The following is a 22,385-nucleotide window of genomic DNA, read 5'->3' on the forward strand; positions in this document are numbered from 1 at the left end:
TATCCCTCATTATCTCTATCAAACATGTATTCCTATATCTATCTCTTTATCCACCTCCCTCTTCATTCTTCTTTATCTCCATCAACTTCTCTCTCAATCTGTCTATCTATTATCTATCCCTCTTTATCTCTGTCCATCCATTTATCTATCTCTCCTTATCTTAATCTATCCATCCATTTATTTATCTATCTATGCATTTATCTAACTATTCCTCCTCGTCTCAACCTATTCCTCCATTCCTCTATCCCTCTTTATCTCCATCCATCTTTCCCTATCTCTATCCATCCTTCTTTCTATCAACCCTCCCTTCTTTTCCTTCCATCTCTATCCATCTATCCTTTCCTATCTCTGTCTATCCATTAACCCCTCCTTATCTCTATCTAGCCATTCATCCATCATTCATTATCTCTATCTATCTATCCATGTATTTACACATCTATCCCTCCCTCCCACTCTCTGTCTCTTTCTGTGTTTCCAGTTCTGTCTGTCTCTCATTGATCTAGTCCAACTTCCTCATTTTTTATTTGAAAATTTTTATTTAATTAATTAGTTTAGAATATTTTCCCATGTTTGCATGATTCATGTTCTTTCCCTCCCCTCCTCCTACCCCCCTTCCATAGCCAACGAGAAATTCCACTGGGTTTTACATGTGTCATTGATCAAGACCTAATTCCATGTTATTAATATTTGCACTAGGGTGATCAGTTAGAATCTGCATCCTCAATCATCACATCAACCCATGTGATCAAGCAATTGTTTTTCTTCTGAGTTTCTGCTCCCACAGTTCTTCCTCTGAATGTGGATAGCATCTTTCTCATAAGTTCCTCTGGATTGTCCTGGGTTATTGCATTGCTGGTAGTTGAGAAGTCCATTACATTCGATTGTGCCACAGTGTATCTGTCACTGTGTATAAGGTCCTCCTGGTTCTACTCCTTTCACTCTGCATCAATTCCTGGAGGTTGTTCCAGTTCACATGGAATTCCTCCAGTTCATTATTCCTTTGAACACAATAGTATTCCATCACCAGCAGATACCACAATTTGTTCAGCCATTTCCCAATCGAAGGGCATCCCCTCATTTTCCAATTTTTTTTGCCACCACAAAGAGCACAACTATGAATATTTTGTAAAAGTCTTTTCCCTTATGATCTCTTTGGGGAATAAACCCAGCAGTGGTATGGCTGGAACAAAGGGCAGGCAGTCTTTTAAAGCCCTTTAGGCATAGTTCCAAATTGCCATTCAGAAATGGTTGGATCGGTTCACAACTCCACCAGCAATGCATTAATGCCCCAATTTTGCCACATTCCTTCTGACATTTATTTTCCTTTGCTGTCATTTTAGCCAATCTACTAGGTGTGAGGTGATACCTCAGAGTTGTTTTGATTTGCATTTCTCTAATTATTAGAAATTTAGAGCACTTTCTCATGTGCTTATTAATAATTTTAATTTCTTTATCTAAAAATTGCCTCTTCATGTTCCCTTGCCCATTTATCAATTGGGGAACCTCCTCATTTTTTAGAGGAGGAAAAAGAGGAGTCAAGTAAAGTGACTTGGCCAAGATTATTCAAGTTGTTGTGTGGAGATACAAGGCATGGAATCCCTGCAAAGGTACAGGGATAGCCTCACTCAGAATTCCAGGGGACCCCCTGGAGAACTTTGGATGAGGGGGCATTTGAGAAGGGTTTGAGACAGTTATTTTGTGGAGGTTGAAGTGAGCAGACACTCTGCTTGCTACTCCAGACTCAGGGGTTCACATGAGGTGGCCATTGTAGCATAAGCCAGTGGTTTCTACTCATAGGGTTAGCCTGCTTGTTAATATTATTCTTCATTAATATCAATATATAATTACCTAGCGATTTAGCTTTGCATCTCCACACAACAAAGTGCACAAGGAGAGACCAAGTATCTGAGCAGCTGGCCTGGGAGTCTAAACCCAGCATCCTTTCCACCACATTTGAAAAAGGAGGGGGTTGTATAAAAATACCCAGAAAGTTTTGCAATGCACTTTCCTTACACAACCTTATTTGATTCCCTCAACAATACTGAGAGATAAATGCTTTTATTATCCCTATTTCATAGGTGAGGAAACTGAGTCTGAGAGAGGAGTCACAGAGAAAGTCAGGATCTGAGATTAGATCTACTGGACTCTGAGTCTAGAGTTCTAGACACATTGCCAAGAAGGGTCCAAATTGAGGAGAGCTTTTGAAATATCTCCGGAATAAGAAATGCTTTTGTCATAGCATCTCTACGTAGGACTAATATGATTGGCGCTCCCCTCCACTTTATGGAAGAGGAAACTGAGAGAGCTGCCCCCTGACTGGATCATACAGAGAGTCAGTGTCAATGGCACGATCCCCACTCCTTTCCCTCCTGATTCTATGGGAGCCTTTGGATATGATGGTCCCTCCTCCTCTTCTTCCATCTTCCTGGTAGTGCCTGTATCACAGATACCTGCCTGACCTTTCCCTGCTCAGTTCTTCGTCCCTGCCTGTTTCTTTTTTATTTTTGGTGGGGGCTTGGGGGGAGATGGCAGGGGTATTACATTAGAGGCAGCCTAATTCCTTACAGCTTGTGCTTCCCAGTCTGTCGGAGCAGACAGTTGGGCGCCCGACCAGTTCAAGATCAGAAGCTTTGATAACCTGTACCTCAGATTTATGGCAGCCTGGGTTTTCGTGATCACCTAATGAGGTGAACGGGGAGTGTCAACCTGTTTATTAAATACCTCGAACCAGCTGGAAGGCTGAGCCAAGGAAGTGAGTTAATCATATTTCTCATTTATTCAGCGTGTCTCCCTCTCGCTCATTCCACCATTCTGGGCCCTCTCCTCCCTGTTAAGTAGGCCAGACTCTCTCTTTTCATCTCTAAAAGGGGAGGCACTCTGGACAGGTCATTTATGGAGACGGTCGGGGGCCCCAAAATGTTTGCGATTTCCTACTGATTTCTTAGGTGTTTAGAAGTTAATAATACTCAACACCTCATGATTCTTGCCCGTATGTCAAACAAATACATAAAAGACTGAGAGCCCAGAGAGAGGGGCCAGTGGAGGGGGGCATAGGGGGAAGGGGGAAGAGCAAGCTCCATCCTCCGTTCTCCCCCCTCCTGTCAAGGAAAGCTTGGATAGATCTGTAAGTCCTAATGTTGATGGAAGATAAATTAATATTTCTTAAGTCGGCTAGGGTCTAATGAAGCTTTCATTCATCTTCTTTAATTCCCTTTGAAATTAAAAAAACACACACGCACACAAATTGAAAGTAATGGATGGCCTGAGTTGCTTTAATCTTAACCTCTTCTTCCCCTTTCGCCTTAGAGGCTGGTCCACTGTCACTTTCTTAATCTCTGGGGAATCATTCTCCAGTTTCTTTCAACTAGCTTCAACGGCGGAGTCCTTAAATCTGCTCATTTCAGCATGGAGTAAATATTTCAGCTCATCTGAGGCCCCAAAGCTGGATTCTGACCTTGGACATGGAGAGGGCACGCGAGGTCACTACGGCCTGTGAAGTTTACTACCCTCGTCCAGAGGAAGCAGGGGGAGTCTTTGATCTGCAGAAGATGAACCTGCATCCTAGTGGGAGTTCTGAAGCCAAAGGGTTGGCCGCTTTAGCCTGTCTACCCTTACCGAGCATGTGAAGGAATGCCGAGAAGGGCTTGGCTTCCTCTGCTTGGCTTCAGAGGATAGAACTAGGAGTTACAAAGAGTCCAATGTGAGCTCGATATCAGGAAAAAAAAAAAAAGAGAGCTGTCCAAAAAGGGAATGGGCTGCCTCTGGAGGGAGGGGTTTCCCCTCATGGGAGAGCCCCCTTACTGTAAGAAAACTATGATGGTGGGGTTATATAGCTATAGTTGGAAGGAATCCCAGTGACTACCTAGATCAGTCTCTTCATTTTCTAGAAGAGGAGGATATCTAACTAACTGAATGTCTTGTCTAACATCAAATGACTAAAGGTAGGATTTGAACCCAGATCTTCTGACTTCAGAACCAGTGCTTTTTTTTTTATTATATCAGAATGTCTTCCTTAGGAGAGGGTAGTGGCTAGAGCCTGGGACCTGGAATTAGGGATATATCATCCAGAATCCTCCCTCAGACATTTACTAGCTCTATGGATCCTGGTGATTTAGTGGATGGAATGCTAGGTCTGGAGTCAGGAAAACTTGAGTTCAAATCACGTCTCAGATACTAACTGGCTATGTGACCCTAGGCAAGTCATGGAAGTTTGCCTCAGTTTCCCCAATTGTAAAATGGGGATATAGGTGATCTAGGTGTTGTCTCACTTGGTAGAAAATAAGCTTCTAGAAGGCAGGGATTGTCTTGTTTTTGTCTTTACATCCTCTTAGATTTATAGCGTTCTTGGCTTGTAGGAGGTAGCTTGATGCTGAAATGGATAAAGTGAAGTAAATCTAAAACTTTAAGTATTTTGTCCTGTACAGAGTGAGGCAAAGTGGATTTTTTTACCCAAGTCCTTATCTAAACTTTCCAACATCTCCTGTTGCTTTCCCCAGGCAAATAGTTTGGGGCCAGAAGGTCTTTTGTCTGGTGGAACTCACTGAGTTTCCATCAGTAATTATTTTTAAAGCCTTACTTTCTGTTTCAGTAACAACTCTAAGGAAAAAGGGCAAGAGCTAGACAAATGGGGTTTCTAAGTCCTAATGCTGATGGAAGATAAATTAATATTTTTTAAGTTGGCTTTAATTCATGCTCTTAAATTCTTTTCTAAATTCAACACACACACACACACACACACAAATTGAAAGTAATACATGGTCTGAAGTCAGGACCTCCCAGCTTCAGGCCAAGAGTTCTGTCCACTGTGCACCCCAGCTGAGCCTTCCATCAATAATTTTAACAAACATTCTAATCATTTTCTCTTCCTTCAAGGCTCATTTCAGATGCTATTTCTTCTAAAAATATTCTTTTCTCTGCCCTATTCTCATCTTTCTAAAAGATGACATTAGACATGGAATTAAGAAGACCTGAGTTCAAATCCCACCTTAGATACTTAGTAGCTATATGGCTGTAGAACAGTGATGGGCAAACTTTTTAAAGAGGGGGCCAAAGGAAAGGAAATGCTCATCTGTCAGTCTGTTTCTAAGGCAGCTCTTTCGAAGTTTCATTGTATTGTATCCTACTCACTGTATTCGTTAGATTAGGAATAATGTTGTGCAGACGGAAAGAACATTTCAGGGGGCCACATCTGGCCAGCGGGCCATAGTTTGCCCATCACTGCTCTAAGCAAATCATTTACCTTCTCAGCCTCAGTTTCCTTATCTGTAAAATGAATTGAGTTGAATTTGATGACTTTTAAGATTCCTTCCAACTCTAAATATATCATCCTAAGTCTCAACTAAAAGTGTTTTGTTTTTTTTTTTTGGTTATTGCTCAGTTATTTAATTAATTACTACCCTGTTTTATGGTAAATTAAGAAGATATTTTAGTAATAAATGAATCAAAAAGAAGATATTTCAACTCTTTATGGACCTTATTTAGGGTTTTCTTGGCAAAGACCCTGGAATGCTTTTCCATTTCCTTCTCCAGCTCATTTTACACATCAGGAAACTGAGGCAAATGGGGATTAAATGACTTGCCAAGGGTCACACAGCTAGGAAGTATCTAAATCCAGATTTGAACTCAGGAAAATGAATTTTTCTGACTCCAGGCCTGGCACTCTATCCACTATGCTACCTAGTTGCCCCTAAAAGAATTTCACCCCTGCTCAAATATTCCAAGATCCCTTTGTCTTGATATAACCTTAGCCTACATCCTACCTTACTTCCTTTATTTAATAAACATTTATTAGGCACCAGATAGGTGACTCAGTGGATTGAGAGCCAGACCTAGAGATGAGAGGTCCTGGGTTCAAATCTTACCTTCGATACTTCCTACCCACGAGACCCTGAGCAAGTCACTTAACTCCCATTGCCTAACAACCCTTATCACCCTTCTAACTTGGAACCAGTGCACAATATTGATTCCAAGGTGGAAGAGAAAAGTTTTTTTTTAGTAAAATAAATAAAATAAAAATTTATAAATATGTGCTACACAGTAGGCTAGATACCACAAACTCTCACACACACACACATACACACACATCAGTGTCTGACATTGAGGAGCTTACATTCTATGCCAAGTTCAAGAGAGAGGAAACAGTACATACATGTGAAAATTAATGCAAAATATGTCTAAAGTGTGGAGGAAAATCTCAGATATATCTCACCCTCGCTGACAAGTCAGATCCCCAGAGAATGACTGCTACATTCTGAGAGGGCTCTAGGGTTGACCCTGAAAGGTTGAGAAGTTGTTTGTCTAGTTCTATATAGAAAATGAGCCCCCACTAGTGTGCTTTCTGCCATGATTCCTGGTTGGTTATCAATTAGCCAGATTAAATTAGCTTTTAGAAAGAAGTATTTACTGAGTTGTTTTAGTAAAAAAAGTTGATAGAAACTGCCCCTTCCCTTTCTTTCCCCTGAAAGGTTATGACACACTTCCCCACCAGAACATATAGAATCTATAAGATGATCAACTCAGACTGAGAGAGCACATATGTCAAAGGGGTAACAACTAGCTCCTGGTTATTGAAAATAATTTTCTTCTATTCATGAGGTGCTCCGTCAGTTCCATCATAGGCATAATTTTCCTTCTTTGCTGGTCTCCTTGTGGATCCATGGATCTACCTCCCTGAATCTCATCCATTCTGTTCTTGGGTTCTGAAGCAGACATTTCCTGAAGCAGACACTTCTCGCAGACACTTCCTAAAGGTATGACCCAGGGCAAGTCACTTTACCCCCCATTGCCTAAGACTCAACATAGGAATCACAGAGTCATGTGTTTGCTAGGCTAATGGCATGAGGGCATGACAGTGTAACAGCATGGCATGACAGTGCCACAGAGGCCAGGAGGCACAATGTATGAAGACCATTGGCCAATTGAAGGATCCAGGGGAGGAATTTAGGTTTGAAAAGCTGGTGCAGGAAGTTTGGTTGCTCTCATGGCTTCTGTCTCATTCTCTCTCAAGGTGTCCTGGTGGCTCTTACCTATCTGGCCATTTCTGGCAAGCTGCAACATGGAGGGGGCTGTGCCAGGCTGGAAACCATGACTGGATCTGACTTTAAGTTAGAAAAGCTGGAAACCTTATTTCTCCCTTTCTTTCTTTTTACTAATAAAATATATTTAGTATAAAGTCTCCTAGATTCATTTTAATTTATTATACTTTGTAATTGTTAAAGTTTCATATTTATATATTCATATGTATATGTGTATACATTCATATGTACATAAAAACAACTAATGTATGTGTACTTTGTTATTATTATTATGGGAAGGTAATGTTTCTGTTTTACATTTGTATCCCCATTTCCCAGAACAGTATGCTTGGCACATGTTGGCATGTAATCCGTGTTCTCTTGATCAATTGCTTCTATGGGGCAAAGGGATTCTCAGGCAAATATAGCCCAGATGAGGTGGTCTTTGAGGGTCCTTTCAATTTGAGATCTGTGAGCATGAACCCTGGTAGGTCAGAGGAAGAAATCTCTAAGTCTTTGGCTGAGCAACAAAATGGCTCTTGGCCCGACATCCAGAGACATCCAGCCCCTTGGAAAGGCATCCTCTTAAACCAGAGAGAAATTTAGCTCCAGAAGCTTCCACGCCCGAAGCTTCTACATTGTGTTCTAACTTTACCACATCTTGTACTCAATCTGCAGAAATCCTTGGCTTCAGACCATGATATCCCCACATCCAGGAAACCATTCTGATTTGGTAGGGCCAGAGGTCTCTCCCATTGTAACCCACTTCCTCCATCAGAGTTTTAAATTTGGAAGCTGTCCGTATTGCTATTGTGTGAATTGTCAGCGTTCAGATAACCTCAGAATTATTTTTATTTGTCTACCCTGACCCAAACTCAAAAAAGAGAGAGGGCTTTCCTTGGGACATGCTGTTAATAGCCAGAGAGGCTGATAAGGGCTGTCTGATATTTTCAGCTGTTGGCCGGACGGAATGGAAGGAGAACATTTCAAATCTCCAGGGAGCCCCGAAATGGAATTCCGAGTGAGTTTGAGTCCATGTGGCTGTGTATGTGTGTAAATGTGGGTAAATATGTGAATGTATGTGTCTAGATATGTATGTATGTACGTGCATATATCTGTGTATGAATACATAAGGAATGTGAATATGGATAAATGAGTGTATATCTACATTTGAAAGAGTTCCATGAGTGCGTATAGGTTTTTGTGTGTTTGTGTTTGTGTATCCATGTATTGTGTGAGCGCATTTGTATATGTATGAGAGTGTATGTGTTTAACTGGGTTCTTAGGGAGGGGGAAAAAGTGGGTGTGTTCAAGATCCCAAGAGTTACTTTACCAAAAGACTCTTGATTTAGTACTCAAATTCAATCCAGACATTCCACAGACACTTATACTCACGATTCCATTTGTTCAGGAAACACTTATAACACTAGCAGGACCAGGAGGATCCAGTTTTTTTCTCTTTTATATAAGTAATTCACACATGATACTTTTAAAGAATAATATTTTATTTCCCCCCAACTACCAGAGGTATCCAACGGATGCAAAAGAATTATCTTTTTTTTTTAAATTTTCATCTGCAATCTATTTTCTCTGCCTCGTGGATTATATATAAGATAGTATATATGTGCGTTTATGTATCATATATATGAGAGATACATGATATATATAGCATATATCATGTAGAGAAACAGATATGGATAGATAGATAGGTAGATAGATAGATAGATAGATAGATACATAGATAGATAGATAGATAGATGGATGGATAGATAGATGGATAAATGGATAGATAGATGATAGATAAATGGATAGATAGATAGAAGATAGATAGATAGATAGATAGATAGATAGATAGATAGATAGATAGATAGATAGGATGGGCGGGCAGACAAATAGATGGATGGATGGATGGATGGATGGATGGATGGATGGATGGATGGATGGATGGATGGATGGGTGGATGGACAGGCAGATGGATAGACAGATGGATAAGCTGTTAGATGGACATTGGATGGATAGGCAGAGAGAGAGAGAGAGAGAGAGAGAGAGAGAGAGAGAGAATTGATACAGCTTGGTCTTTTGATGTAGTTTTCAATCTGGTCCCTCCTTCCTAAACATCTCTATATTCTGGACACTGTGGGGGGGACAATGGGGATTTAATGGCAAAACCATTTCTTGCTTTGAAGATGCTACATTTTCTTCAGATAGTGTAGCATAAACATATAGCAATGCCAAAATGAATTAAGTTCTAGGTTAGTCCAAAGTTGTTGAGAGGAGGAGAGGGCAACAGAGGGAGGCCCCTAACACCTGGGAAAATTGAAAAGGACCCAGGAACTCTAGTTCCAAAGCCAATGCTTTCTCCACTACCATATACTATTTTGTCTTTTGTTAAGATGATGGAAATTTATTTCTCTCAATTACATGTAAATTTTTTAAACTTTTTTTTTAATTTTTGAGTTCCAAATTCTCTCCCCACTTTTGCCCTCCCCTGCCTTGAAAAGCCAAGCACTTTGATATAGATTATGCATGTGAAAAATAAGATGGAAATTTAAGTGCTGGTGGCATGTGAAGAGAACCATTTGTAACTTCTCTCTTTTGACCTGTTGTGCTTTGAATGTTTGCTAGTTTTCGAAACCAAATCTAGAAACTTTTTATAACTCTTCCTGATCAAATGGAAATGGCATTGGATTTGGTATCCAAAACAATCTAAGCTCAAAGCAAGCCTCGAATTCCTTCATGTGGAAAATGAAGGAGTTGAACAAGATGATCTTTGAGGCTTTCTCTCAGATTTAAGTCTATTATCATGTGAGTCACTATTGTTTTCCATGTGGACTGGATTTTAACATTAGGAAATTCATAGCAAGCCTAGTGCATGATGAGCAGCTTGAACCAAAGATGTCACCTATAAGGAAGCAGGGACTTGGAGGCTGTCCCATCTAAATTAGGAGAGAGTCAAAGAAAGGACTAGCTTGGTGAGAGCTTTCAGATAAATGAGATCACTGTCATTTTTCAGGAGGAAAGAAGGAACGAAGGAACGAAAGAATGAACAAAGGAATGAAGGAAAGAAGAGAGGAAAGGAGGAAAGGAGGAAGGGAGGAAGGAATGAATGAAAGAATGAAGGAAAGAAGAGAGGGAAGGAGGAAGGGAGGTTAACTTCTAGGGATAAAAATACAAGTAAAAAAAATAACAGTCCAGGTTCTCAAAAACTTTGCCTTCTTTTGGTAAAGATAACACACAAAATGGAGAGAAAGGATTATTAAAAAAAAAAGTGCAGGGCTGAAAGACACACGTTGAACTCTGGGAAGCCTGAAACAAGGCTGAGAGAGAAATGAAGGCCTGGGCTCAAATGCCACCTTAAAGAGTTAGGAGTTGTGTAACCATTGTTAAGTATTTAACCTGAATGTCAGTTCCTTCATTTAAAAAATTAGGAGATTAGAATTGATTACCTCAAGCTCATTTCTAACTATAAATCTATAATCATATTACCTTTGAAGTTCCTTTGAGTCAGGTGGAATGTAAGCCTCTTGAGTGTAGACATTGCTTCCTTTTTGTCTTTGTAGCTTTAGCACAGTGTTTGGCACAGAGTAGGCACTTAATGCATTTTGAATTATTGATTGGGTGATTAAATCTATACTTTGACTGCCCATTAGAGTGCAAGTTCTCTGAGATTAGAGCTAGGTTGTTTTCCATCTTCATATCTCTAATATATGCCAATTAACTGGGCAATGGCTAAGAAAAGGTGTAATGTGATTTCATGAAATATTCCCATCATAATGAAGAAGGAAAGGGATGAATATCAAGAACTCTGCGAGAAGACTGGGTTTTGAGCAAAGTAAGCGGAGCCAGAAAAAATTATACAAAATGATTACAATAAAGGAAAAAGAAATATAATAAAATGGAGCAATCAAAATAGAATGTCCAGAAATTATAATGATCCAGCTTGACTACAAAGAAGATAATATGAGGGGCAGCTAGGTGGCTCAGAAGATTGAGAGAGGAGAGAGAGGGGAGATCCTGTATTCAGACATTTCCTAGCTGTGTGACCCTGGGCAAGTCACATAACCGTCATTGCCTACTCCTTACCACTTTTTCTGCCTTGGAACCAATACATGATACTGATTCTAAGATAGAAGGTGAGTGCTGAAGAAGAAGAAGAAGAAGAAAAAGGAGAAGGGGGAGGAGGAGGAGAAGGAGGAGGAAGAAGAAGAAGAAGAAGAAGAAGAAGAAGAAGAAGAAGAAAGAAGAAGAAGAAGAAGAAGAAGAAGCTTTATGAGAAATCACTTTCCCTATTTCTTTGCAGCATTGATGGACTCCAGGCATAGAAAACTGTGTATATTTGCCAGACTTTTTTTTTGTTGTTTATCCTTTAGTTTGCTTTTTGCTTTGCCCTTTTAGAAGATTCTTTGTTTATAAGGGATGGCTTTCAGGAGCAGACAGGAGAATGTTAGCTTGGAGGATGTTAGGGATATGAAAACAAAAAAAATACCCACTATTTTTTCTTTTTTTTTTAACCCTTACCTTCCAAATTAGAATCAATATTGTGTATTGGTTCCAAGGCAGAAAGGCTGTAAGGGCTAGGTAATGGCAGTTAAGTGACTGCCCAGGGTCACACAACTAGGAAATGTCTGAGGCCAGATTTGACCTGATTCTAAATCCACTGAGCCCTCCCCCTCCCACCATCTTTTCAAAAGACTAGGTTTATTTTACACATGCAATCTTTCCTGGCATTTAGAAGGAGATATGGGTTCTAAGATGCAGAGATGAATAGGGATTGCTTTGTTTTGCTTTGTTTTGTTTTCTCCTGGGGATGAATTCTGGAAAGATCTGAATGTAGGCAAGGAGGCATACAGGTTAATTTGAAAGTCCAGTACATGAATAAGAGAAGAGGGTGTAGGGAAGAACGGCAGGGAATGTTTAATAAACATGGGAAGGTAGAATGGAGCCCCACATTGAAGAACTTCAAAAACAAATGGAAAGACTGACAATTTGTTCTCAATAAAAGGAGCTATTGAAACTATTTGAGTATGGTAAAGGAATAAGACAGAGCTGAGGTTTAGGAATCGTAAGACCCCTGAATTAGAACTGGAAGGAATCTTAGAGGCCATCTTCTCCAACTCTTTCATTATGAAGATGAAGATCTGATGTCAATAGAGGATGCATGACTTGTGTTGGATCATGTGCCTAATAAGGCAGGATTTGAACCAAGGGCCACCTGACTCAAAGCTCATCACTCTATCCACTTTGCCATGCTGTCTCTATCATTGTGGCAGTTGTGAAGGGAGCGTGTTAGAAAGGGGAAGAACTTGAGTCAGGGAGACCAGTTAGGAGGGTATTGTAGTAGCCTCAGATGAGAATGGATGAGGACTTGAACCAAAGTGGTGATCATAAGGGTGCTGAGAAAAGACTCAGGAGATGGGCAATTGATTCAACATGGGAGGAAATGAGTGATAAAGAGGTTGGAGAAACTCCTAAGAATAGCTGATATTGGATGCACTGGTATTCCCTCCCCAACCCAACTTGGGTTCCATGCCAACTCTTTGAGAAGCATAAAACTTGCAAACAATTATCGATATGGTCTAACACAGTGATGGCAGACCTTTTAGAGACAGAATGCCCAAACTGCAGCCCTCACACTGCATATGTGTCCCCTTCCTCCCCACTGGATTTCCCATGTCTTTCCATAGACAGGGAAGGGAGGAAAAGCTTCCATTGGGTTGCTGGGCAGAGAGGTACACATGGAGAGGGGAAGGAGAGCAGCCTGGCCCTGCTGGCTTTCCAGTAATAAACTGGTGAACTCTGTGCTGGGGTGAGGGTGATGGCTTCTATGCCCATAGAGAGGGCTCTGAGTGGTAGGCATGCCATAGGTTCACCACCATGGCTCTAGTAAATAAAGCATTTCTCTTGGAGTCAGGAAGACTAGGGTTTGAATCTTGCTTCTTCTGATACTTACTGGCTGTATGTCCTTGGGCAAGTATCTTCCCCTTTCTGGCCCTTGGTTTCCTTAGGAAACGTCAGACTTTTTCACTCCTTTTTCAACTCTAAATTTATGTTCTTTCTAGACTTTGTATAAATGGAGATTTTGAACCTTGGACTTCATCCCCTACAAGTCCCTTAGTATTTCCCAAAATTCCCTTTAATCTCTCCTGCACCTCCACATTTGTGTGGTCACGTTATTGTTTTATGAGTTCTGTAGTTCATTTGGGGAAATACTAAGGGATTATGGGGAATGAAGTCCAAGATTCAAAATCTCCATTTATACAACTTGGCTATTTATTCTTGACATTTCATCTATAATTTCCTCCAAGTCAAAGACTGGATCATACACATGTGCTCAAATCTAGTCCTGACACTGACCACTCAAGAAAGTAGAGCAGTTAAGGGAACCAGAAGCACCTAAATCTTGTGGATAAATGGTGAAGAGTTGGGGGAAGCAAGTAGTTCAGTGGATTGAGAGTCAGACCTAGACACAGGCTTCGAATTTGGCCTCAGACACTTCCTAGCTAGGTGATCTTGGGCAAGTCATTTCATCCCAACTGCCCAGCCCTTACCATTCTTCTACATTGGAATTTCAAGTCTTTTTTCATAGTATACATTTTTTGAGTATATATATTTTATGAATTGAGTGTATTTGCCAATACTCAATATTGATTCTAAGACAGAAGGTATGGGTTATTTTTTTTTTAAAAAGTGAAGAGTTGCCCCAAAAGGGTCCAAAGGGCAAGCTGGAATTGGAATTGCCCAATCAGGAAACCAAGTGATGACTAGGAGACGCAGTGGTGAGAGTACCTCAAGGACTGTTTGTTGGTTACAAAAACATCCAGACAGTTATGAAACTCCAAGACAAAGGGAAATCCCTGGCATTATCTGAGAGGAAAAAACCCAGCACGGTCTTCTTCCCTATACCCATGGATTTTCGTAAGTTGTTGAGTTGACAGTGGTAAGCCTCTGTGGGTAGAGATGTTGGTTTCAATAGCAAATCCCTCCTTGGTGTTTGTCCCAGGATTAGCTAATCTTGTATATCAGCTACCAAAGCAAATATTCTTTCAATGGATCATTGCCTCAGTCCTTGAAAAGTCATTCTGATCCAAAGAAGACAACAAGAGGAGCCCATGGAGCAGCAAGGGAGCACAGAGGATAGAGCGCTAGTCCTGGAATCAGGGTGCTCTGGGTTCAAATCTAACCTCAGATACTTCCTAGCTGCGTGACCCTGGGCAAGTCACTTAACCCTATTTGCCTAGCCCTTACCCTTTTGTCTTTGAGTTGTTACTTAAAAAGAAAGTAAGGATTTTTTTTAAAAAGTTGATCTACTATTTGTTCCAGTCATCAATATTGCTAGCTATATCTTTTAAACCCTCACCTTCTGTCTTCAGAATCAATCCTAGGTATTGGTTCAAAGGCAGAAGAGTGGGAAGGGATAGGCAGTGGGGGTTAAGTGACTTGCTCAGGGTCACACAGCTAGGAAGTGTTTGAGGTCAGATTTGAACCCAGGAACTCCCATCTCTGAGCCTGGCACTCTATCCACTGAGCTACCCAGCTGCCCCCAAGCTTTATCTCTGATGAAGCAGCTGTAGCTTACTAGATAGAAGGCTGGCCCTAAGAGGGATAAGCCCTTTGGTTTGTCTTGAATCTGGCACACATCAGCTGGGCAACCCTGAATGAAATACCTCTTGGTGCATTAGGCAAGCCTCTAAGATGCCACCGACTTCTATGATGTGTTTCACGCTTCCATAGCTTCCTTTTGGAATCCGACCTATCAAGAATCCTGCTACCAATCTTCAGCCTTTCAAACTGTGCTTGCTTGAACCCTGCCCCAGTCAAGGGCTGAGGCAGCTGCCTGAGTCAACCTGGCTAGGACAACACTTAATGATTGCACAGAAGATAAACAGGGTGAATTTTGCCTTTGCCCCTAGCAATGGTTACCCAGGGCCTTAGATGAGAACCTAATGAACACTGAGGGACTTAACCCATCTTTAAGTAGAATAATCGAAGAAAGAAGAGGAAAGGAAGGTGGAGTGGTACAGAAGAAAGAGTCTAGGAGTAGGAATCGGAGGACCTGGGTTCGAATTTTGCCTCTTCTGCTTACTAGCTGCATTAAGTGGGCAGTTATTTCCATTCTCTGGGTCTAGGTTTCCTCATATGTAAAATCAAGGAATTAGATTCAACTGCCTCTAAATTCCTTTCTAGTTCTTAATCTATGAATTCTAGAAGCACTGGTTTTGCTGCTTTATAAGGGCTAGGATAAGGTTGCAATATTTTGGGGGGGAAGAGGGTGGTGACATTTTTGAAACAGCAATACCCCCCATCCCACTGAGCTAACCCTCTCTACAAACCAGTTAGTTGGACTCTGTATAGCCATGGTCTGCCTTCATGTTTCTTTTTTTAAACCTCTACCTTCTGATAGTATGAATTCTAAGAAAGGAGAGTGGCAAGGGCCAGGCAATTAGGGTTAATGACTGGTCCAGGAAGTATCTGGGACCAGATTGGAACCCAGGTTCTCCCAAATCTAGGTCTGGCATTCTATCCTCTATATTCCACAGCTGCCTTAAATGAGATAATCTTTGTAAAGGGCTTAGCATGGTGCCCAGGACACAATAGGTACTTGAATAAATGTTTGTTCCTTTCTCCTTCCTTTCATCCAATCTAGGTATCCACCAAATATCCACCATCCTACAACAACACTCTTGAAAAGAAGGAAATGTTTGCCTAGTGGCTAGCATGACTCCTTGTACATAATAAGTGATTAATAAATGGTCACTGATTGACTAAACAATTGGTTCATGAGAATGGAAAACAGAGTCATAATCTGCATGGGACCACCAGGTCATGTCACAGGTCATAAGTATGGGGGGAATCTGAGAAGCTTCCTCTTTCCAGCCCACTAAAATTCTGGAGTGAGCCAAGGAGGATGAAGAAATCTTTCTGCTCCACGCTAGCTGTACCATATGGGGCCAATGGTAAACCATGAAGAATAGAGGACCATTGTAAGGAGGAAACTCTGAAATTCTTTCAACTTAGTCGATAAACATCTTTGTCAAGCTCCTTCTAAGTGCCAGGCAATGTGCTAAACACTGGGAATACCAAGAAAGCCAAAATTAGTCCCTATTCTCAAGGAATTCTCAATCTAATGGAGGAGATGACAATATCCAAACTATGTACAAAGAAGTTATATGCAGGATAAATTGGAGATAATCAATAGCGGGAAGGTACAATCTTATTTTTTTGAACCATTACCTTCCAGCTTAGAATTAGTACTGTGTATTGGTTCCAAGGCAGAAGAATGGTAAGGGCTAGGCTTGGCAGTGGGTGTTGACTTACCCAAGATCACATGGCCATATCTGAGGCTAGATTTGAACCCAGGACCTCTTGTATCACTACCTGGCTCTCTATCCACTGAATGATCTAGCTCTTTAACTATTCCATCTTTCTCTATGCCTTACCATCCCTAAACCATGACCTCCATTCCCTCCACCCCTCAGTTCTTTCCCAAACCATAATCCCTACACTGGATGCATTCTCCTCCCTTCCCAATATCCATTCCTTTTAAAAACCAGATCAACATGGTGCTCTACCTGCAAGTATCTTGCCTCCCGATTTTAGAACAAATCCTTCCTTGTCAAATCCCCCCTGAATTACTCCCATCATCCATCTTCTTCATTCCTGTTCTTCCTTTGCTGAATGGAGCTGGAAGAAATCAGGAAACTGTTGTCTGGGTCATTATAAATTTAACTAATCTCAACAAATGTATCTACTATACTGTAATCTTATCTAATCTCACCACAATGTTTCTACTCTTCCCTAATAGATTCTTTGTCCCAGTCACCCACTCCATCAGCTATTCCAAACCCTCCTCAGCTAAACCCAGGATAACCCTTCCCCCAGTCCATGCTTTATTGAAGAAAAAAGAAAAATGAAACTATATATCAAGAGCTTCTAGGGGCAGCTAGGTGGCTCAGTGGATGGAGCACTAGCCCTAGAGTCAGAAAAACCTGAATCCAAATCTGACTCAGATACTTCCTAGCTGTGTGACACCGGGCAAGTCACTTAACCTTGCTTGCCTTAGTTTCCTCATCTGTAAAATGAGCTGCAGAAGGAAATGGCAAACTGTCCGAAGATCTTTATCAAGAAAACTCCAAATGGGATTCTGAAGAGTCAGACAATACTGAAAAATGACTGAACAATTACAGCACCTTCTTGTCCTCTCTTCCTCATCTCACATCATTTTGACTTCCTGGTTCACTGTCTTCTTCTCTGTCTCACATGAAGAGATAGCCCTTTTCCTTACCAAAGTAAACTCCATTACAAACCACCTGAAGCCCATTTCTTTCTATCTTCTCTATCCAATTGTCTATCATCCTCATTCTCTCTCTATCTTCAATTTCTCCTTACTGACTGAATCCTTCTCCTCATCTTGCAAATATACCTAAAAATCTCTCCCAATCTTAAAAATATCTTCCATGGATCCTGGCTTCTTTGGAAGTTAACATCTTATATATTTCTCTACTTCTCAAATTTTTTGAGAAAGTCATCTACAGTTTCTGCCTCTACTTCCTTTCCTCTCGCTTTTTTCCATTTTATCATTGGCCTGAAACTTTTCTCTCCCAAGTTACCTATCGTCCCTTAATCAACAGAGTTAATGGCTTCTTCCCCATCCTTTCAGAAGTCTTTCTTGGGGGTTAACTAGATGGCTCAGTGATTTCAGAACCAAGACTAGAAATGGGAGGCCTTGGGTTCAAATCTGGCCTCAGATACTTCATAGCTGGATGATCTTGGGCAAGTCACTTAACCGCCATTGCCTAGCCCATACTCCTTTCCTGCCTTGGACCCAAAACACAGTACTGATTAAGGGCTTTTAAAAAGAAGTTTTCTTTACCTCTGAAGCATTTGACACCATCCATAATCTCCTTCCTAATATTTTTTCCTCTCTAGTTTTTGTGACACTGCTCTCTCTCCCAGTTTTCCTCTTTCCTGTCTGACCACTCCTCAGTTGCCTTTTCTGGATCTTAATCCATGCCATACCTTTGAATATCTCTTGAGACTCTGTCCTGAACTTTATTCTCTTCCTCCTTTAAACTCTCCCACTGGGAAAGCTTATTATTATTTCCTCATAGATGATTGCCATTTTTCCATCTCGTCCTATCCTCACTCCTGAACTACATTCCCAGACCACCAACTTCTTTCCTCTTGAATTCCATATGTCCGAAAGAGAATTTATTTTTCTCTTCAAATGTTCATCTGGTATCATCATTGAGTCCTAAGACCCATTTACCTCCCAAATTCAATCTATTGTCAAATATTACCCTTTCTAACTTGACAGCATCCCTCATATACATCTCTTCTCTCTATTCATGTAATCACTACCCTTACTTCAAGCCCCAATCATTTTCCATCTGAACTTTTCCTATGGCCTTTATTTTTCTTTTTATAACCCTCACCTTCTATCTGAGAATCAATACTGTGTGTTGATCCTAAGGCAGAAGAACAGTAAAGGTTAGGCAATGGGAACCAAGTGACTTTCCCAGAGTCACAGAGTTAGGAAGTATCTGAGGCCAAATTTGAACCCAGGACCTTCCATCTTTAGGCCTGTTTCTCTATCCAATGAGCCACTTTGTTGCCCCCTTCCCCAAACCTTCTAATACATGTGTCAATTCTCTCTCTACAACAGTCAATTTTTCCCTATATTCCAAAGTAATTTTTATTTTATTTTTCTTCTTTTTCAGTTTTTTAGCTTTTTAAAATTAAATTCATTTTTAATTACATTTTTCATTTCAAGTAATTTTTCTAAATTGTAGGTCTGCTCATGTTACTCCTCTACTTAAAAATTCCATTGGCTCTATTGAAATTAAAATTGTCTCAAGAGACTGATTTTTAAGTAAAAATATAAATAAGTTAGAAATAAATTTAAGAAATAAGTAAATGTATACATGTATAAGTAAATAAATAGCTAAATAAGCAAAGAAATAAATAAAGTCATTGATTATATCAGTTCACTGCTTAGGCCAGCATCATAACCAGTAAAGTAACAGAGTTCAGTGGCCCTCTCTTAATGACCAGCGACCCCAAGCTTGGTCAGGCAGCTCAATAAATAGAGTTTTAGGAGCTCATTAATCAGCACCTCCTTTGAACATCCCAAGCCATTTCTAATTGGTAGACCAGCAATTAAGAGGTGGCCCATCAGACTATCCAACCCTTCCCTTTCCCAATGTCATGGGGAACACTTCCACAGGAAAGTAAACCTTGTTCCCTTCATATTCCTGGGGATTCCTAAGAATAAAGAAAATGCAGAAACCTGTAGTCTGGACAGCACCTGTGCCTGGCACAGGAATCCTTTCCAATATGTAGACCTTGATATAGGAATTTACATGAAAAAGAAATTCTCACAGCTCCTTATTACTTTTAAGATCAAATAAAATCCTCTGGCATTTCACTCTCTTTACAAACCAGCTCCTTTCTTCTTGCCCGGTTCTCTTAGACTTGACTCTCCTCCACAAATTCCACAATACAGCGACACTACCCAATCTCCCTACTCTGTACCTTTATATTGGCTGTCCCCACTCCCCCCACCTTGAATATTCTTTCTTCTTCCTCCCCTCTGCTTACCTAGCTTACTTGGAGACTCAGGCCAGATCCCACCTTCTGCAGGAAGTCTTTCCCAGTCCTCCCAGCAGCCAGTGCCTTCCCTTTCAGATGACCTCCTGAAATATTCTTTCTTCTTCTTCCCCTCTGCTTTCCTGGTTTACTAGGAGGCTCAGTTCAGATCCCACCTTCTGCAGGAAGTCTTTCCCAGTCCTTCCAGCATCCAGTGCCTTCCTTTTCAGATGATCTCTACTCTATTCTGCATGTATCTTGTACATATTATTTATATGTTGTCTCCCCTCCTGAAATATTCTTTTTTCTTCCTCCCCTCTGCTTTCCTGGTTTACTAGGAGGCTCAGTTCAGATCCCATCTTCTGCAGGAAGTCTTTCCCAGTCCTTCCAGCATCCAGTGCCTTCCTCTTCAGATGATCTCTACTCTATTCTGCATGTATCTTGTACATATTATTTATATGTTGTCTCCCCCATTACACTGTGAGCTCCTCCTGGACAGCCTTCCTTTGAATCCTCAATTTTAGCACAGAAATGCCAGTTGGCTGATTCCAAAGACAACACAATTTCCACTTTGTCTTTTGATCAAAAAACAAATCTCCGGGTAGATCATCTCCTTTTCCCTCTACGAGCCACAATTCATTACAGACAAAAATGAACCCTTCCAATGGCCAACACTTCTTCCCTCGAACATTCTCTGAGAGCTTCAACCTCTTTTGAATTGGGGGAGATTATTTTTTTTTCTGGTTGCCCTTTCCTAATGAAGGCAAAGGAGTCACAACAGGTCCCTGTGCCTTGCTTGAATTAGAGACGGTGTAAACACTACTTAACAGTTCTAATTGAAGGTCAGTAAATCCCTGAGACATTCAATGAGTTCTATAGAGAGATGTGTAAATCTGCTCCCTTTGTTGACATCCCCGCCAAGCCCCTAGCCCAGGCTTGGGCAAGACTTAATAAACCTGGTATGCGCTTAATCAAAACCATTTTGCCACCAAAGGGGCAAGGAGTGTAAATCACAATTACTCTTGGCCCTAAACCCTGAGCCCAGAGAGGCCCTGCTGATGCCAAAGCCCATCAGGGGCTGAGTCATGTTGCTTTGTTAGCTGTCTAGCACTGGTTTTAAAGCCTCAATGACCGACCTGCTTCTCGGCGGGGGGATCCAGATGGAAGTATAAAACCCTGAAAAGGACAACATGGGCCCCAAATTTTTCTCCCTCCCCCATCTCTTAACCCCTTCTTTTTTTGGTCTTTTATCCTTTTTTCTTCTAAGAAATATTTTTCTCTTTTCTAGTCATTATCCCAATCAAAGAAGTCACATAATAAAAAATAAATGTATAAATAAAATCACAAATAAAACAATATGTAATAAACCATAAATTAATAAATTGAATTAAATAAAAATTACATATTATTTTTATAACAAAAAATTATATATAATCAATAAGCCCCAAATGCTCAAATTTGGCACAACATCCATACCTTTCTGAAAAACTCTGAAAACTTAATAATCCTGTTTGGGGTTACCTTTCATTTACAGGAAGGAGACAGTAGAACATTCTGGATGCTTACCTAGAGCAGATCAGTGACTCAAGAAGGCCACCTGTCTCAGGGACAGAAGGGATCTTTTCACCTAGGACTATGACTCACCCAGTTAGACAAGGACATAGCTATTCTCTAATAGTCAAATGGGTGGTCAGTCAGGTGAAACAGAGGGCTATGATGATACGATGCTGCTGGGCTTAGGAGTCAGGAAGATGCTTCTTAGAGATGAGAGCTGTTTAAAAGAGGGATGGACCATCCCAAAGAGTAGTGATTTGGTCCTTTGATAGAGGCCTTCCAATGAAGGCTAGCCGGCCATTGGCCAGGTGTGCCAGAGGGAATTCTTGGTCAAGTTTGGACCTGGAAAGTCTCCGCTGACTCTGAAATCCCGTGATTTTGAAAGAATTCTAAGATTTAGTCTTTGCCCTCAAAGATGATACAGGCTGTTTGGAGAGACTAAATAAAGATTTCTTTTCTCTGTCTCCAACAGAGTCTGCTCAATGGGGACATAATTTTGGTCTCTTTCCCATGAGGGAGGCATTTTAGCCTAGTGGCTCTGGAAATAGAAGACCTGAGTTCAAATTCTCCCTCTGATTTTTTTCTCTCTGTGAGATATTGAGCAAATTATTTAATCTTTTTGGGTTACAGATACATCATCTAATTAGTGGGAAAGGAAGCAAAATAACTTCTCTAAAGTCCATTTTTGAACCAGTTTGATGAGCATCTGGGATCCTAAATTCCTTGGGACTTGGAACTAAATTTCCTTCAGGGCAACTTGTGACAGGTAAGACCACTTTATCAACACAGGAAGTCAGGCTCTTCAGTTTCCTCTTGTGAAAACTCTCTGCCAATACAGATCACAATCCAGTTAGAACTTATTAGCTAAAGTGACTGGAGGGACCCATGTCTCCACAGCTAATGAATGTCAGAAGTGAGCCTGGAAATTGGGTCTTCCTATCTCTTAGTGGAACCCCCTGCCCGGTCTGCCAGGGTGAGCTTACCAGGTATATGTTACTATCCTCCACACCTTGGAAAAGAATGCATTTGGATTGAACTTTTTCTATTTTTTCCCCTTATCATCCCTCTTTTGGTCTTTCCTGAAATCTCTCACCTTAGATCTCTTTTTCAATTTCTCAGCTTCTTTTTGGTCTCTTTCTTTTCTTTTTTTACTCCTTTCTCCTTCTATTCTCCTCTTTGCTCTCTGTCTTATCTGTGTTTTTCCTCTCTCTCTCTCTCTCTCTCTCTCTCTCT

General features: G+C 40.8%; 1 long non-coding RNA gene across 1 annotated transcript in view; it reads left to right on the forward strand.

Moving 5' to 3' along the window:
• The first annotated feature begins 21,804 nt into the window (after positions 1–21,804).
• Positions 21,805–22,385, forward strand: part of LOC123232393 — a 17,470-nt gene continuing 16,889 nt past the window's right edge. The window contains exon 1 of the long non-coding RNA XR_006505141.1: positions 21,805–21,918. This is a non-coding gene — a long non-coding RNA (uncharacterized LOC123232393). The remainder of the gene's footprint in view (positions 21,919–22,385) is intronic.

The sequence above is a fragment of the Gracilinanus agilis genome, chromosome 1, assembly GCF_016433145.1.
Source record: "Gracilinanus agilis isolate LMUSP501 chromosome 1, AgileGrace, whole genome shotgun sequence".
Lineage (NCBI taxonomy): Eukaryota > Metazoa > Chordata > Mammalia > Didelphimorphia > Didelphidae > Gracilinanus > Gracilinanus agilis.